Genomic DNA, 19,436 nt, shown 5'->3' on the forward strand with positions numbered 1-19,436 from the left:
TGTGAGAGAGAGAGATGAGAGAGAGATGGGGAGAGAGAGAAAGACATAGGAGAGAGAAAGAGATGGGGAGAGAGAGACGGGAGAGAAGCGAGATGGGAGAGAAGAGAGATGGGAGAGAGAGAGAGAGATGGGGAGAGAGAGAAATAGATGGGGAGAGAGAGAGAGGAGAGGAGAGAGGGAGAGAGAGAGAGAGAGAGAGAGAGAGAGAGAGAGAGGAGAGAGAGAGAGAGAGAGAGAGAGAGATGGAGAGAGAGAGAGAGAAGGGGAGAGAGAGAGAGAGAAAGATGGGGATAGAGAGAGAGATCGGGAGAGAGAAAGAGGATGGGGGAGAGAGAGAGAGATGGGGATAGAGAGATGGAGTTGAGAGAAAGATGTGGGAAAAAGGAGAGAGAGGGAGAGAGGATGAGGGAGAGATGAGGTGGGGAGAGAGGGAAAGAGATGGGGGAGAGAGAGAGATGTGGGAGTAGAGAGATGGGGAGTAGCTGAGAGAAAAGATGGGGAAAGGAAGGAAGGAGAGAGAGAGAGGAGGATGAGGAAGAGAGAGACGGGGAGAGAGAGTGAAGGGGGAGAGAGAGAAAGAGGATGGGGGAGAGAGAGAAAAGAGATGGAGAGAGAAAGAGATGGGAGAGAGGGAGAGAGGGAGAGAAGGGTTAGTCAGAGAGAGAGAGAGAGAGAGAGATGGGGAATGAGGGAGAGAGAGATGGGGAGAGAGAGAAAGATGGGGATAGAGAGAGATGTGGAGAGAGAGAGATGGGGAGAGGGAGATGGGAGAGAGAGATGGGGATAGAGAGAGATGTGGAGAGAGAGAGCTGGGGAGAGGGAGATGTGGGGGAGAGAGAGAGAGAGAGAGAGAGAGAGAGAGAGAGAGAGAGAGAGAGAGAGAGAGAGAGAGAGAGAGAGAGAGAGAGAGAGAGAGAGAGAGAGGGATGGGGGAAAATGAGTGAGAGAGGAGAGAGATGGGAGAGAGAAAGAGATGGGGAGAGAGAGGAGAGATGGGGACAGAGAGAGAGATTGGGGCGGAAGAAGGAGAGAGAGAGAGATGAGGGAGAGAGAGATGGGGGAGAGAGAGAGAGAGAGGATGGGGAGAGAGAGAGAGAGATGGGGAGAGAGAGAAAGAGATGGGGAGAGAGAGAGATGAGGAGAGGAGCGAGAAGGGACGGAGAGAGAGAGAGAGAGATGGGGAATGAGGAGAGAGAGAGGGGGAGAGAGAGAAAGATGGAGATGGAGAGAGAGGAGACAGGGAGAGGGAGAGGTGGATGAGAGAGATGGGGATAGAGAGATGGGGATAGAGAGTGCGAGATGGGGAAAGGAAGGAGAGAGAGAGAGATGAGGAGAGAGAGATGAGGAGAGGGGGGGGAGAGAGAGAGAGAGAGAGAGAGAGAGAGAGAGAGAGAGAGAGAGAGAGAGAGAGAGATGAGAGGCAGCAGGAGGATGAGAGAGAGAGGGAGGAGGATAATGTAGCGAGATGTTTGGGGAGAGGAGGATGAGTAGGGGTGAGTTGGGCTAGTGTGTATTACACATTCACAATAGGGGGTCAAAATGTGAGAGGCACCCCGTGGTGAGATTCCACACTCTCTCTCTCGGCAATGGGAGAAGGAGAGGGTGGAGGAGAGAACAAGTCGCACTGCCCACCAGGTAGGTCAGTTACTAATGCGACAGCGGTACACCACCTACCACGGCCCCCCCAGTGACGCACTGATGGAACTCTTCCACTCCAAATCTGCAACAGCTTGGGTATTAGAGAGACGTTGCGTACACACACACCTCCCTTGCCGCATGGCGGGGGGCATTTACATAAACAAGCAGAAAAGCATGCTTCCACAGGTAAATGTGAATAGATTACTTTGCATAGTGGTTTGCGCAGCTTGACTTTAAAGATGGACGATCAAACACTCGCACCCTCATCTCTGACCCCACGCCCGTCGGTCCTTCCTGCTTTCTTGCTGGTTTCATTTCATAGGCAGGGGGAGAGAGTGGAAAGGAAAATGGAGACAGTCCTTAAAGGCCCAGTGCAGTCAAAAACTGGATTTTCCTGTGTTGTATATACACTGCTCAAAAAAATTAAGGGAACACTCTAAACAACACATCCTAGATCTGAATGTAATGGAAATAATCTTATTAAATACTTTTTTTCTTTACATAGTTACTGTTAAGACAACAAAATTACACAAAAATTATTCATGGAAATCAAATTTATCAACCTATGGAGGTCTGGATTTGGAGTCACCCTCAAAATTAAAGTGGAAAACCACACTACAGGCTGATTCAACTTTAATGTAATGTCCTTAAAACAAGTCAAAATGAGGCCCAAAGTAGTGTGTGTGGTCTCCACGTGCCTGTATGACCTCCCCGACAACGCCCGGGCATGCTCCTGACAGGTGGGCGGATGGTCTCCTGAGGGACTCCTCTTCTAGACCTGGACGAAAGGCATCCGCCAACTCCTGGACAGTCTGTGGTCAACGTGGCGCTGGTGGATGGAGCGAGACATGATGTCCTAGGATGCGCTCAATTGATTCAGGTCTGGGGAACGGGCGGGCCAGTTCCATAGCATCAATGCCGGGGCTCTCTTGCAGAACTGGCTGGACACACTCCAGCCACATGAGGTCTAGCATTGTTCGCATTAGGAGGAACCCAGGGCCAACCGCACCAGCATATGGTCTCAAAGGGGTCTGAGGATCTCATCTCGGTACCTAATGGCAGTCAGGCTACCTCTGCGAGCACAAGGAGGGCTGTGCGGCCCCCCGAAATGCCACCCCACACCATGACTGACCCACCGCCAAACCGGTCATGCTGAAGGATGTTGCAGGCAGCAGAACGTTCTCCACGGGCGTCTCCAGACTCTGTCACGTCTGTCACATGTGCTCAGTGTGAACCTGTTTCATCTGTGAAGAGCACAGGCGCCAGTGGCAAATTTGCCCAATCTTGGTGTTCTCCTGGCAAATGCCAAACGTGCACGGTGTTGGGCTGTAAGCACAACCCCCACCTGTGGACGCCGGGCCCTCAGTACCACCCTCATGGAGTCTGTTTCTGACCGCTTGAGCATACACATGCACATTTGGCCTGCTGGAGGTCATTTTGCAGGGCTCTGGCAGTGCTCCTCCTGCTCCTCCTTGCACAAAGGCGGAGAGTAGCGGGTCCTGCTGCTGGGTTGTTGCCCTCTCGGCCTCCTCCACGTCTCCTGATGTACTGGCCTGTCTCCTGGGTAGCGCCTCCATGCTCTGGAGACTACGCCGACAGACACAGCAAACCTTCTTGCCACAGCTCGCATTGATGTGCCATCCTGGATGAGCTGCACTACCTGAGTCACTTGTGTGGGTTGTAGACTCCGTCTCATGCTACCACTAGAGTGAAAGCACCGCCAGCATTCAAAAGTGACCAAAACATCAGCCAGGAAGCAAAGGAACTGAGAAGTGGTCTGTGGTCACCACCTGCAGAACCACTTCTTTATTGGGGGTGTCTTGCTAATTGCCTATAATTTCCATCTGTTGTCTAACCCATTTGCACAACAGCATGTGACATTTATTGTCAATCAGTGTTGCTTCCTAAGTGGACAGTTTGATTTCACAGAAGTGTGATTGACTTGGAGTTACATTGTGTTGTTTAAGTGTTCCCTTTTTTGAGCAGTGTATATTTCCACACTATGAGGTTGGAATAATACTGTGAAATTGTGAAAAGGATTATAATGGCCTTTTAGTGTAAGAGCCGTTTGAAAAGACCATCTGAAATATCAGCCAGTTCAGGCAATTTTGGCCTGCCCCAGGCAGTAAACAGCTGGTTTTCAGTTTTACCCTCCCCACTCAGACCACTCCCAGACAGTTCTAGCAAAATTATTGCTTGAGAAATTGCACTTTGTTTTCAATTTAAATTGCTCTTAAAAATAAATAAAATATAGCTTCTTAGCAATCACAGTAAGGTTTTTACCCAGAATTGATTTGATATTGAGATCGAAACGGCTGCATTGGACCTTTAATTGCCTTTTCAGTCATTAACGGGTCCACACCTCATGAAACATTTATTACATGAGCCGCGAAAGAGATAGCGACGCTTATTTAGAAATTATTCACTGTGTCCCAAGAACTGACCGATAGCATTTCACCCCCATAAAAACTCTTCATCAGCCCAAATTACCACACAAAACAAAAAAATATATATGTACCTGTACGTGTAACATTTATTTTTTCCCCCAGCTGCTTTGGTCTGTAGAGTGAGTGGGCGAGTGAGTGATAGGCTGTGGCTGATGGCATAGACTACACTAGACTAAAGCATGGGTTAACCCTTTCAGAGCCTCCCTCTTCCCACATTCTCTAGCTATATAGTGTTGTTCATATTGAAGACACTCTTGTTCTCCCTGAGGACAGGAAGTAATTGACAAAGAGGATCTGTCAATTATGGCTACAGCCTGGAGGGACAGGTAAGCACATCACTCTCCTCCTCCCATCTCTCTCTCTCTCTCTCTCTCTCTCTCTCTCTCTCTCTATCCCTCTCTCTTTCTCTCTCCCCTCACTCACTCACTCACTCTCTCACTCCCGCCCCTCTCTCTCTCCTTCCCTCTCTCCCTCTTCCTCTGTCTCTTCCCTCTCTCCTTCCCTCTCTCCCTCTTCCTCTGTCTCCTCCCTCTCTCTCCCCCCGCACTCTCCCTATTCATCTGTCTCCTCCCTCTCTCTCTCTCTCTCTTCTCTGATTTAACGGCCACAGAGATTATATGACATCAACCCTCTTGATGGGAAATACCATTGACATCGTTGCTCCCTTCGGCATCAGACCGAACATACATTCTCTCCCTCCAACCCCCGTTTTCACCACGACGCTGCATGATGCACATTTCCTCAAAACAAAAACAATAACAAATGCCTGGGGTGGCCAGTGGCCCTTTTTCGCCTAGCATGGAACTCAGGTTTAAGGCAAGGCCAACACTCATGGCAAGAGAGGGAGAGGGTAGATTTATCTATTATGGCAAGGCCACCTACATAAAATAACATGGGGGTTAGTTAGAGCATAATGTTATTGAGAACCACAAAGACAGAATAACCCCTGATGATGTATGAGTCTTAATAAATTCCCTTTATAAGTGTACTGGTTTTCATAGATTAGAGACAAACCTTAGACGGCATCATGCCTAAGAGGTAGATGGTAGCCTAGCAGTTAAAAGCGTTAGGCCAGTAACCGAAAGATCTCAGGTTCGAATCCCCGAGCTGACTAGGCAAATAATCTGTTGATGTGCCCTTGAGCAAGGCACTTAACCATTGCCTCGGGAAGATGTTTGGGGGGTTGCACGTGCTACAGGCCTGAGTATAGGTTGTTATACATTGCCTTTGGATTTTTTTCATTAAGAGCAGCATTAAAGCTGTGGCCTGTGGTCTGGTGGTTAGTGCCACTGTTGAGGCCTCACCTGCTCTTGAGATGCTGGATGCTGCCCAGACACTTGAACTGTCCATTCACCATGATGGCCATGCGTGTGCACAGGGCTTCACACTCCTCCATGCTGTAAGAGAGAGAGAGAGAGAGAGAGAGAGAGAGAGAGAGAGAGAGAGAGAGAGAGAGAGAGAGAGAGAGAGGGGTTCAATTGTGTACTATAGGATTGAAAGTTTATGTGAACAGGTGTCGACTCTATGCAAACATTAGTCAAAAGATTTGCAGACCTGAATCAAGAGTCAGTAAGATAAGCATTTTTCAGGCTTGGTTGTCCTCAATGCTGCTTTATTCAATTGAATGACTAATGACCAATGTTCAAGCTCAGCCTTTTTCCTTATTTGAAGAAATAAAACAAGAAACATTTGGTCTGTCTTTGAAATATGCATGCTGCATCCACATTTCACCTGCTCTGTGGTTAATACTGCAGACAATGGACAGCTTTTAGCTGAATCATTATTTTCTCTGGGATTGGCTTCACGCTGTTCGTTTCATTTTTCATGCCCAGTTCAGGTCCAGAGAGCAGAATGATTGGTTCTGGTGATCTGGTGATCATTTTAGGACATCTCCTTTGACATGCATGGCCCGTCGGCCAACAAATAGCCTAACTAGGGGGAGCGGAGGAGAACATCTGTACATTTTTGTTTTATTTTGTGTTTCTTTGTGTTTCAGCAGCCATTTTGGATGCAGACAGATTCATTTCTTGCTGAGGTAGAGGCTTTGTATCGCTTTGCTGAGGGATGGAGCAATTAGGATTATGACGATGTAAAACCTGCCGAATTCGCCACTCGACAAACTAAAGCACCTGGTTGTGATATGGACGATTGAACGCAACTGAGCCGTGTTCCCGCTATTGCTAATATAACAAATGTATTTTGTTTCTCAGAAAAATAACACAATATGGAGTGGTGATAATGGATTCACAAACTAAAATGTACAAAGTGTCTTGCAACAGAAGTTAAGATTCGAAAACAATATTGCAGTTTGGAGAGAGAAAACAATGGAGTCATGAATAAACATTAATGTAGTGAAGTACTATCCATCTCGTTGTTTGTATTTCATTGATTTCTCAGTTTGAGTTACGGTGTGTCATATTGGTAATTGCACCATTATCCACTCCTCCCGGCCCATTCACTAATTGTGTATGAATACAGTAAAGTCTAACTCTGAAAATCTGATCTAATAGCTTAAAGGACCAACATTGACTTTCAAGGAATTTTCATTTCCTCATGGTTTTTGAAGGACACCAGCTCAGAAATGCCTGAATTAGTTTAGTACTGCTTTCTTACCTTAGCATAATCCCAAAAAACATCTGTTGCAAGGACGTGAAGAAGTGATGTATTGCTAGTGTTTTGCTAATGTTTTCAACCTTGCGAACGAGAACCAATAGTAAAACAGGAAAATGCGATTTAGAACCACACTCACAAATCTCAAGTTAGAATTGGGCCTTAAAACTGTAAGAAGACATACCTGTGTGACGTTAGGATGACAGAGCGCCCCTCTTTGATGACACTCAGGATACAGTCCCACAGGAAGCGTCTGGCTTTGGGGTCCATCCCTGTCGTTGGCTCGTCCTACAGTAACGGGACAAAGCGTTCCCTCAACATTTGACCTCCATTTTGTTCTATGTTATCCCAATGTTATCCCAATGTTATCCCAATGTTATCCCATCATTTCACATCTCTACTCTTATTCTACCTTCAAATTCTCTCAATCTTACTTCAATGTTCCACATCCGTAGACAAACATTCTAAGCTTAAAAGGATTGTCCATAAAAATAATATATTTAGGGTATTTTGTTCAATCTATCTATCCCTTTAAAAACCCCTAGAGTCAATTGATGCACTGGTACGTCAATCTAAGTAACATAACCATCTAAATCTGTCAGTTTAAGATAGAGATATCCGTTTTTTTGGTGCATTATTTCCAATCCACCGCATCCGCTGATGTCCCACTTCCGTATCTGCGGTGAAAGGTGGAAGAGCAGTGTTTGTCAGACCATGAGACATACCGAAAATCGGTCTTCTCACGAAAAACGTCTGTAGCATCCGAACGGTTTGACCTAACTATTATGACCACTTTATGGAAAGGGGAGACTCTCACTAACATGATGGGACTCTCCGTTTTGCTCTACGACCCCCACAAGTGTCAGGGGACTCGTCTGAAGTCGGTACGGTCGATGTGTCATCGACGTGCCAACTTCTTTAATGCAGGGAAACTTAAATCTGTTTTACCTAATTTCTACCAGCATGTTAAATGTGCAACCAGAGGGAAAAAAACCCTAGACAACCTTTACTCCAAACACAGAGATGCGTACAAAGCTCTCCCTCGCCCTCCATTTGGCAAATCTGACCATAATTTGGCAAGTGTCTTCACTGACATTTTCAAACTCTCCCTGTCTGAGCCTTTAATACCAACATGTTTCAAGCAGACCATCATAGTCCCTGTGCCCAAGAACACTAAGGTAACCTGCCTAAATTACTACCGACCCGTAGCACTCACATCTGTAGCCATGAAGTGCTTTGAAAGGCTGGTCATGGCTCACATCAACACCATTATCCCAGAAACCCTAGACCCACTCAATTTGCATACCGCCCCAACAGATCCACAGATGATGCAATCTCTATTGCGCTCCACACTGCCCTTTCACACCTGGACAAAAGGAACACCTATGTGAGAATACTATTCATTGACTACAGCTCAGCGTTCAACACCATAGTGCCCTCAAAGCTCATCACTAAGCTAAGGACCCTGGGACTAAACACCTCCCTCTGCAACTGGATCCTGGACTTCCTGACGGGCCGCCCCCAGGTGGTAAGGGTATGTAACAACACATCCGCCACACTGATCCTTAACACGGGGGCCCCTCAGGGGTGCATGCTCAGTCCCCTCCTGTACTCCCTGTTCACTCATGACTGCATGGCCAAGCACGACTCCAACACCATCATTAAGTTTGCCGACAACGACGAGACAGCCTATAGGGAAGAGGTCAGAGACCTGGCAGTGTGGTGTCAGGTCAACAACCTCTCCCTCAATGTGATCAAGACAAAGGAGATGATTGTGGACTACAGGAAAAAGAAGAGGACCGAGCACGCCCCCATTCTCATCGACGGGGCTGTAGTGGAGCAGGTTGAGAGCATCAAGTTCCTTGGTGTCCACATCACCAACAAACTAACATGGTCCAAGCACACCAAGACAGTCGTGAAGAGGGCTGAAAAGATTTGGCATGGGTCCTCAGATCCTCAAAAGGTTCTACAGCTGCACCATCGAGAGCATCCTGACTGGTTGCATCACCGCCTGGTATGGCAACTGCTCGGCCTCCGACCGCAAGACACTATAGAGGGTAGTGTGTACGGCCCAGTACATCACTGGGGCCAAGCTTCCTGCCATCCAGGACCTCTATACCAGGCGGTGTCAGAGGAAGGCCCTAAAAACTGTCAAAGACTCTAGCCACCCTAGTCATAGACTGTTCTCTCTACTACCACACGGCAAGCGGTACCGGAGCGCCAAGTCAAGGTCCAAGAGGCTTCTAAACAGCTTCTAACCCCAAGCCATAAGACTCCTGAACATCTAATCAAATGGCTACCCAGACTATCTGCATTGCCCCCCCAGCTACTCGCTGTTTATTATCTATGTATAGTCACTTTAATAACTCTACCTACATGTACATATTACCTCAATTACCTCGACTAACCGGTGCCCCCGCACATTGACTCGGTACCGGTACCCCCTGTATATAGCCTCGCTATTGTTATTTTTACTGCTGCTCTTTAATTATTTGTTACTTTTATTTCATATAATTTTATATTGTAAAATTTTAATTTTAATATTTTTTGTATTTTTTCTTAAAACTACATTGTTGGTTAACGGCTTGTAAGTAAGCATTTCACTGTAAGGTCTACACCTGTTGTATTCGGCGCATGTGACAAATAAAATGTGATTTGATTTGATTCTGTTTGTAGCGTCCAAACCATTTGGGCTACAAACTAATGTGATTCTCACGAACACGATGGTGCTCTCTGTTTTGCTCTATGACCCCCACAAGTGTCCTAGGACTCATATGAAGGTACCGGTTTAAAAAAAAATAATGGAAGTATGAAGGTAGTTTTGCCCCTACCCAAAAAAAAGGTAAAATATGTTCTTACTTCTCCTAGATATAGGACAAACACTTTTTCAATGTGTTTCTCTGGGCTAAAGGCCATATTAAATATTTTATCAAATAATTTTGTAAATATTTTGGGCGGATACCTAAAGCGGTCCTAAAATTCCTAATCAAATAGCTAAATGATCCTTAGTATGACCATCTTAAAACAATTCCATATGTCGGGCTATCAATTGATTCGTCATGGAATGGTCAGGCTGTTGAAATTACAGATTGGGCCTTAAACCCTCAGAATGTGTCCCACAAAGGTCTCATATCCCTTTAGCTCCAAACTTTGACATCACACAGCATTATGCTCCTGACACTACACTGATATGCCCCTTCCAGTTGGAAGAGGACTACATTTAGACATGAAAGCTTCATGTTTCAAAGGCTTCTGCCATCAACACTAACTAGTGGAATCAAAACAGTGTAAATGAGTTTTGGATTTGAGGAAACTACATGAGGAGAGCCGATGGCATCAGGGACTTAGAGCAGGCCAAACAAATTCACAGGGGACTTCTCTCTGACAGACACAGACATAATGACACACTTGCACACACACGCCATGTAGCTTAGTGGTTAAGAGCGTTGTGCCAGTAACCGAAAGGTCGCTGGTTCTAATCCCTGCGCCGACTAGGTGAAAAATCTGTCGATGTGCCCTTGAGCAAGGCACTTAACCCTAATTGCTCCTGTAAGTCGCTCTGGATAAGAGCGTCTGCTAAATGACGTAAATGTAAATCCACACAAACACACGCCCACACAGTCATGCAATGTGTGTGTGCGCACACACGCTTGCACTTGCATGCGCGCACACACACACACACACACACACATTCCCCATTCCCCTTTCTCTCCCCGGGCTTGTGTGTCCATGGACGATTAGAGAGAGACAGCACTCAGCCCATTGCCTGTGCTCCAACCCCGCTCCCTTCACCACTAGAATCCCAGAAATCCCACCAGGAATCTCCATCACTGTGTCGCTGTGCAAAGCCGACGTGGCGCTGCTTTAAGGCAACCGAGAAAGACTACCTACCACACAAATGGAAATTCACTCTAACACTATATTATCCCTCTGTCTCAAAGATACGAGACAGGCCCACCAAACAACTGCAAGTGAACTATCTGACTGAATGAACACTAGCATCGGCACAGTGCCATTTTCTTTCTGTGAGAAATGCTTAGCTAGGATATAGCCACCAACCATCCCTGTTCTAATAAATCCCAGTATAAGGCTTTAATCCTGCAAACAGTGTTATGTTAGCTTTACATTTTAAAAAGAGATCGGATGGACTCTGAAAAATACATTTCAATGTGACCGGATGGCGACCCGACTGAAATACATCCCCCTTTTTTCATCAACTAGTAATTTACATATAATCCCCAAGAAAATTCAATAAGCATTTGTAAATTTGAGCCAGGATTTGTAATTTTTTCATGCATGCATACCAATACAAATCAAATTAAATCAAATCAAATTTGATTTGCCACATGCGCCGAATACAACAGGTGTAGAGCTTACAGTGAAATGCTTACTTAAAAGCCCTTAACCAACAATGCAGTTTTAAGAAAGAATACCAAAAAAAATCACACAAAAAAATACAATATAAAATAATACCAAATAAAAGTAATAAATAATTAAAGAGCAGGAGTAAAAATAACAATAGCGAGGCTATATACAGGGGGTACCGGTACTGAGTCAATGTGCGGGGGCACCGGTTAGTCGAGGTAATATGTACATGTAGGTAGAGTTATTAAAGTGACTATGCATAGATAATAAACAGAGAGTAGCAGCAGCGAAAAGAGGGGGGAGGGAGGGGGGGATGGGCGGGGTTTACATCCTTTAATTTGTACAGCCTACATCCTTTAATTTGTACAGCCTACATCCTTTAATTTGTACAGCCTACATCCTTTAATTTGTACAGCCTACATCCTTTAATTTGTACAGCCTACATCCTTTAATTTGTACAGCCTACATCCTTTATTTTGTACAGCCTACATCCTTTAATTTGTCCTCTTTGCTGTAAAAGGAAAACAAAGTGGAATTCTAGTCTTAATTGGCTAAAGCAATATGGAGTTCAAAAGGTTATATTCTGCTCACACTGAAAGTTTAATCACTGCTTCAAATAAACTAATATACACTACATGACCAGATGTATGTGGACACATGCTCGTCAAACGTCTCATTCCAAAATCATGGGCATTAATATGGAGTTGATCCCCCCTTTGCTGCTATAACAGCCTTCACTCTTCGGGGAAGGCTCTCCACTAGTTGGAACATTGCTGCAAGGACTTGCTTTCATTCAGCCACAAGAGCATTAGTAAGGTCGGGCACTGATGTTGGGTGATTAGGCCTGGCTCACAGTCAGCGTTCCAATTCATCCCAAAGGTGTTCAATGGGGTTCAGGTCAGGGCTCTATGCAGGCCAGTCAAATTCTTCCACATCAATCTCGACAAACCATTTCTGTATGGACCTCGCTTTGTGCACGGGGCATTGTCATGCTGAAACAGGAAAGGGCCTTCCCCAAACCACAAAGTTGGAAGCACAGAATCATCTAGAATGTAATTGTATGCTGTAGCGTTAAGATTTCCCTTCACTGGAACTAAGGAGCCTGAACCATGAAAAACAACCCCAGACCATTATTCCTCCTCCACCAAACACTATGCATTGGTAGGTGTTAATAACATTGTCATAAGGCAATAATAAGGCAGTTTTTTGGCCTTTCAGCCAATCAGCCATCATCTTACCAGGAAGACCACAGGAGGACAGCCAATCAGAGCCATGGCGGTGGAGAGCTTGCGTTTGTTCCCTCCACTGTAGGTACCGGCTGACTTGTTGGAATATTTGACCAGGCCAAGCTTCTGGATGCCCCACTCTGCCACCTAATAACAACACAGAAACCATAGAAATAGAATTACTAATTAAATATTTCTATGACAGTAACACAATAATCCACTTTGGTGTGGGGTGTCTAGTGCTGGCATTCTGCTCTCACACCCTCCCCTCCCTTCCTTTCCCCTGGAATGAGACATATGCATGCATGGAGGTTGGCATCGCCACAGGACCCTTTTAAAGGCTGATATGCTGCACTGTGGGTTTCGGGGCCACATCACAACCTAAGAAATAGTACTAGCCAGCAGGAATTTATCCAGTATTAATCCCCCTAGCGATTTCCCAACCCCTGTCCTCAGGTAGCCCCAATGTGCAGGCAGGTTTCCAGTCCAACCATCCAACAGACATTCATTTACACCCTATATTGACATGTTGGTGGACAAATGATGTGGAAATGACACCAGCTCCCCGGGGCTCCAAAATGGCTGCCATAAAGCACAACTCAGTGGACCCGACGAACTAGAGACCAGAGAAACTGGGTCCCTTGGCCTAGTGGGGCTTTTGTGAGATCAAAGACCTGCACCTGGGCCTGAATCTGAGTCTGAGACCACTGACCAGCCGAGTTTCTTTTGATGTTATTGTTGCTGAGGGGGCCTGCTAGGCATGCTGGTGAATAATGTAAAGGCATTAGCCGTGGCCAGCCTCTCAAACCAGAACCTTATGTATTATATATGTCTTCCACTTCAGAGGTTATTTATCACTTTAACCAAGTGCAGTGTGCTGTCTATGTCTGCACTGTCTTTTATGGATGGAAGTGCAGGTATTGTATGGGGGGAAGAAACATCTGAAATGATATGAAGTTCTTTGTTCTCGTCGGTCATGACAACGATATAACCTTAGGAATCAAATGGTGTTGCGTCATACAGGAACAGGAAATTACATCACTCAGGTCAGACAAGGAGAAATGTTACCATGGTGACTTCCTTCTCCGGTACGCCTCGTAGTCTGGCGTAGAACTCCAGATGCTCTCGTCCGGTGAGAAGGTCGTTGAGTGCGTCAAACTGCGGGCAGTAGCCCATGTTCTGGTGAACGTCCCTCATCTCTGTCCGTATGCTGGGAGGAATATCACCACAGAACTTGTATTAAGACACATAATGCCACATGATCAGGATCAATCGTCAACATCATCAACAACAACAACAAAAACAACATCATGATCTTCATGATGATGATCATGGTGATGATGATGACAATGAGCGATCCAAATCATTTGGCATCATCATCATCGTCAACAACCTCAACATCATCATCCCTATACAGTAGATATGTGCAGCAGTGTTACATCTACCAACTGTTTCAAACAGTTCACCTATTCAAAAACTCAACACCTGGGTGACACCTTCATTTCAAAGAGAGAACATTATACTAGATTTACATTTTGGAAATCAATTTGGTTGTCAAAGAAGCACAGTAAGTATAACTCCATGAATTGTATCTCACAAAGGCTGTGTGAAAAGAAAATGTCCTTACGACGAAAGGCCCTAATGAAGCAAGTTGTTCTATTACCAGAATAAATATTACAGCTTGGTTAAGAAAAAGAAAAAGATCCGCTTTCCACATGGAGCCAAACATGAGGAACGACACAGCAGTTCAATTTGCATTATGTAGTCTTGGTCCCAGGTTACTTTTTCACAAACAATATCTGTCATATAAAATCAACGGTGCTTTGGGGCATATCTTTGCATGTCATCTGCAGTCTGAAGGTAGTGGAAAAGCATCTAAACTGCTTCCCGCTGTCTACAGACGGTTTTCATTAATCTGCCTTACACAATGTACTGCGTGACAATTTTGATGTTGTGAGGGGAAAACGGAAAAACTAGCTCTACCCAGCAGTGGGCTGGCAGGAAGTAATCGCTCACGGGATGGTGGTTATTTGTGGTAGGCTTTATGAGTGTAAACAGACAATCAACAAATTTGAGATTTAGGGGTTCAACACAAACTCATTTATTTGGAGAGAAATTATATTTTCCTCCTATTTGCTGTTCCCACGGCTCAGATAATCACTCTCTCATCCTCCTCGAATCTGCCTCACATTCTTCTCTCATCCAAACAGAGGGAGGGCATACTTCTGTCATTTATTCCCCATTCTGTCCGCTTTTCTTTCCTTGAAGGTTCAAGAGACTGCCTTTGATCACCGCTGGCAACATTAATCAACATTAACATTGTCTTGTTATTTATCTGTTTATTCAGATTACAACCACTCACTTTCAGTTATTTGAAAAGGAAATAATCTCCCAAATATCACTATTTCTAAAACAAGCCATGGAAAGTTGGTTGCAAATTCAATTTAATCCTCCAGAAACGACAGAACAAATAATGCAACAAATTTTGTGGTTAAATTCAAATATACTAATTGACAGAAAACCTTCATTTTTTTGACAAAATGTTTTTAAAAAGTATAATCTTCGTAAATGATACCATCGGTAGGACTGGTGGAGTTATGTCGCACATGCAGCTAACAAAAACATATGGAAATGTCTGCTCTACCCAAAATTACAACCAAATAATTGCAGCCTTACCGCAAAAATGGAAGAGGAAAGTGGAAGGGGGAGAAAGTAAGGAACTTGTCTGTCGGCCTTGCATTAAATAACATAATTGGTTAAGGAAAACTGTGATAAATAAAAAAGTATATCAGTTTCATTTAAGGACCAAAGGATTGACAGCCGTCCCATATAGATTGCAAAATAGTTGGGAAGAGATTTTTGATGTACCGATCCCATGGCATAGTGTTTATGAACTGACACGCAAAACGACACCGGATTCAAAAATTAGAATCTTTCAATTTAAATTATTATATAAAATTCTTGCTACCAATATAATGTTATTTATATGGGGGATACAATCTTCCCAGCTCTGCAGATTTTGCTGTGAAGAGACAGAATCATAAGATCATTTGTTTTGGTTCTGTCCATGTGTAGCTTGTTTTTGGACACAGGTCCAGGAATGGCTAAAGGATTGCAATATTTACTTGGAGCTAACCTTGCAGATAGCATTACTGGGTGATCTGAAAAGTCATAGTCAATCGATCAATAATATAATAATACTTTTAGCAAAAATGTTTATTTCAATAATATTTCAATCTGTAGAAGCAATGAGAATAGAAAGGTTCAGAACTTTTGTAAAACATCACAGTACAGTTTAAATATATATGGCAAATAGAAATCCTATATGGATGGTGTTAAGAGATAGATGGGAGGTGTTGAATGGAGTTGAAGGATGGGACTAATAACAAATATCAACAAATAATAAGAAGATACCTAATAATGTAAGCATACTGTGTCCATAATAAGTATATAGGTTGTATGTTGGGAGCTTTTGGGAAAGAGCACAGTTAGAAAGATATGGCATATAGAAGCAAACCAGATGGACATCATGAAAATGATCGGAGAGGTTGAGAGTATAAGAAGTTCAGGAGCAAAAACAAATAAAATAGAATTATTGTAAAATTGACTGTGTCCATAAAATGTACATAGTAAGTATAAGCTGGAAGTAGAGGCCTAAGCATTGTTTTTCACAAATTTACCCCAAGTAGGGAAAGGATGGCGGGGTTGAAAAGTAATAAAGGGGAGTATATATAAAAAAAACATGGGGGATTGGAAGTGATGCAGACAATTACATTGATGGAAGTTACAATCTATCTGCAATATTAAGCTGATCTACCCCCCCCCAAAAAAAAATTTAATAAAATAAAGACATTGTCTTGTTAAGGCCCCTCTGTGTTTTGTTCATCACAAAGTCAATTACCAGTTTAATACATGAATAACTACTGTATGTCAACACAACTATGGTGACGCAAACTAGTGGAGACTGCAATAAACTAATATTCATCCACCGATTGCCTCAAATCGTTTCCATAGAGATGAGTACTAGATTCGGAGCTGAGGAGAGGGAGATGTTCTTTCTCTCAACATATGTGTGTGTGTGTGTGTGTGTGTGTGTGTGTGTGTCTCTGTGTATATGTGGCAGGAAGGAAAGAAAACAAGTGGGATTGAGGGAGAGGGAGCGGGAAAGAGAGACGGAGAGAGAGAGAGGGAGAGAGAGGGTGTGTAACTGAATGAAATATGTGGGAGATGAGAGTGGAAGAGAGGGAATGGGGAATGTGCGAGACAGCATGTTGAAAAAATGAGTTGAAACGGACGAGAAAACAGAATGTACAAGAGAGGGGGAGAGAGAGAGAGAGAGAGAGAGAGAGAGAGAGAGAGAGAGAGAGAGAGAGAGAGAGAGAGAGAGAGAGAGAGAGAGAGAGAGAGAGAGAGAGAGAGAGAGAGAGAGAGAGAGAGAGAGAGAGAGAGAGAGAGAGAGAGAGAGAGAGAGAGAGAGAGAGAAAGAGAGAGAGAGAGAGGGAGGGAGCGCAAAACCCAAAGTGAGTGAGAGCAAGAGTTAATGAGAAAGAGAGTAGGACTGCATCCCAAATGGCAGCCTATTTCCTACATAGTGAACAGGGCCCATAGGACATAAACATAGCCCATGGGGCTCTGGACAAAAGTAGTGCACTATATAGGAAATAGGGTGCCATTTGGGATGGGCCTACGAAAAAGAAGGCGGCGAAGAAAACTCCCTGAGCTCTATCCCTTATAGGGAGCCATCGTGGGTGGGTAATTATGATGAGTAGCTTGGGGTAGCAGCCGGTGGCAAGTATGCAAGTGTATGTTTGTGTGTTTTGTGTGCAAACAGCCAGGGGCTCTTCCTCACCTGTGTGCATATGCGTTTACATGTGTGTGTGTGTCCATGTGCGTGTGTGTGTGTGTGTGTGCTAACAGCCGGGTGGCTTCTCCTCACCTGTATCCGTTTAGAAAGGCCTCTCCTCCGGAGACGGCGATGTCCCCCGTCAGCATCTTGAAGGTTGTTGTTTTTCCTGCCCCGTTAATCCCCAGCAGTCCAAAGCACTATTGAGACACACACACACACACACAGTGGAGCACCATTAACATAGAAAATTACACAAAGATTTCCAAGAACAAGATGCTCTCCTCTGCCTTGACCCTTTGTTGAGGTGAAGCCATTTGTTGTAGATAATGGAGTGGGGAACATTTCCTGACTCTGTGGGAGTAATTGATGGCCAAGTACAGTATACTTACTGGATTCAATAAATGAATTGAGTCATTCAACATACATGATTGGTATAGAGCTTTTGATACTGTTGACTTACCTGACTGTTGACTTAATTGAGAAAATGTTATTGTTTGTGCTGGAGGAACTGCATGTCGTAAGAACCATTCTTTGCGTCACTGTGTCAATATTATCGGAATTATCCACACATAGAAGCAAAACAAATTGACAGGCGTCTATGTACACAATAACACATGACCATTCAGTGGCAACATTCAGTGTCTTACATTAGAAACACAACTGAAACATCCAAATGTCCACACATGACATACACAAAAACTAACCCCCCCCAGCTTTCTGAACACCATTCCCCCTTCTCTCCCTAACCGCCACTGCTCTTCTCCTCCTCCTCCTCCTCCTTCTTCTCTCTGACAGAGCTGATACTTCCACTTCCTCCACTTCCTCCTTCAGGGCACTTGGTCTGACAACAGACCTCCTGGTCAGGTCACCTATCCAAGTTACCCAAGGAGCAAATATTAGATTTCTGTCATTCATTGATCCATTCTTGTTTGCGACCCCGTCCTGTGAATGTGCGGCGGTAAGGCTAAGCTCAGTTGTAAATAATGCATGAAACACAGTGTGGGGTGCGCAGTGCGCACTGGTCTGACTCACTATACTCCGATGGCATTTACATTACGTTTTGGGTAAACAGGGCGAGGAGAATACGGAACGCCCCGCTGTGCGTGTACGTGTCAGCGATGGAGATTGTGTTGAAATCAAAGAGTTCTGGGATGTGAGTGTGATGGTGAGTGTGTGTGTGTTTCAAATCAAATCAAATCAAATTTGATTTGTCACATGCGCCGAATACAACAGGTGTAGACCTTACCGTGAAATGCTTACTTACAAGCCCTTAACCAACAATGCAGTTCAAGAAATAGAGTTAAGAAAATATTTACTAAATAAACAAAAGTAAAACAAAATAAAAAATTACACAGGGGGGGTACCGGTACCGAGTCAATGTGCGGGGGTACAGGCCAGTCAAGGTAATTTGTACATGTAGGTAAGGGTAAAGTGACTATGCATAGATAATAAACAGCGAGTAGCAGCAGTGTAAAAAGAAAGGGGTGGGGGGGGGGGTCAACGTAAATAGTCCGGGTGGCGATTAATTGTTCAGCAGTCTTATGGCTGGGGGTAGAAGCTTTTAAGGAGCCTTTTGGTCCTAGACTTGGCGCTCCGTGTGGTAGCAGAGAGAACAGTCTATGACTTGGGTGACTGGAGTCTGTGACAATTTTCGGGGCCTTCCTCTGACACCGCCTAGTATAGAGGTCCTGGATGGCAGGAAGCTTGGCCCCAGTGATGTACTGGGCCGTACGCACTACCCTCTGTAGCGCCTTACGGTCAGATGCCGAGCAGTTGCCATACCAGGCAGTGATGCAACCGGTCAGGATGCTCTCGATGGTGCAGCTGTATAACTTTTTGCCAATCTTTTCAGTCTCCTGAGGGGGAAAAGGTGTTGTCCTGCCCTTTTCACGACTGTCTTGGTATGTTTGGACCATGATAGTTTGTTGGTGATGTGGACACCAAGGAACTTGAAACTCTCGACCCGCTCCACTACAGCCCTATCGATGTTAATGGGGCCTGTTCAGCCTTTTCCTGTAGTCCACGATCAGCTCCTTTGTCTTGCTCACATTGAGGGATGATGCTTTTTTATGTGTGTATGAGTGTGTGTGTGAGCGAGAGATAGTAGAGAGAGAGAGTAAAGAGATAGAGAGAAAGAAAGAGCAAGAGAGAGAGAGAAGATGGGAAGATGGCGCTGACAAACATGGTATCTCTGCATCTAGCTCCTAAGCAACTTTGCAGTATATACAGTGGGGAGAACAAGTATTTGATACACTGCCGATTTTGCAGGTTTTCCTACTTACAAAGCATGTAGAGGTCTGTAAT

At 44.6% G+C, this 19,436-nt stretch overlaps 1 pseudogene; it reads right to left on the reverse strand.

Annotated features, from left to right (window-relative positions):
* Positions 1 to 5,385: 5,385 nt before the first annotated feature.
* Positions 5,386 to 19,436, reverse strand: part of LOC121572576 — a 246,485-nt pseudogene continuing 232,434 nt past the window's right edge.

Source organism: Coregonus clupeaformis, chromosome 8 (genome assembly GCF_020615455.1).
Source record: "Coregonus clupeaformis isolate EN_2021a chromosome 8, ASM2061545v1, whole genome shotgun sequence".
NCBI lineage: Eukaryota > Metazoa > Chordata > Actinopteri > Salmoniformes > Salmonidae > Coregonus > Coregonus clupeaformis.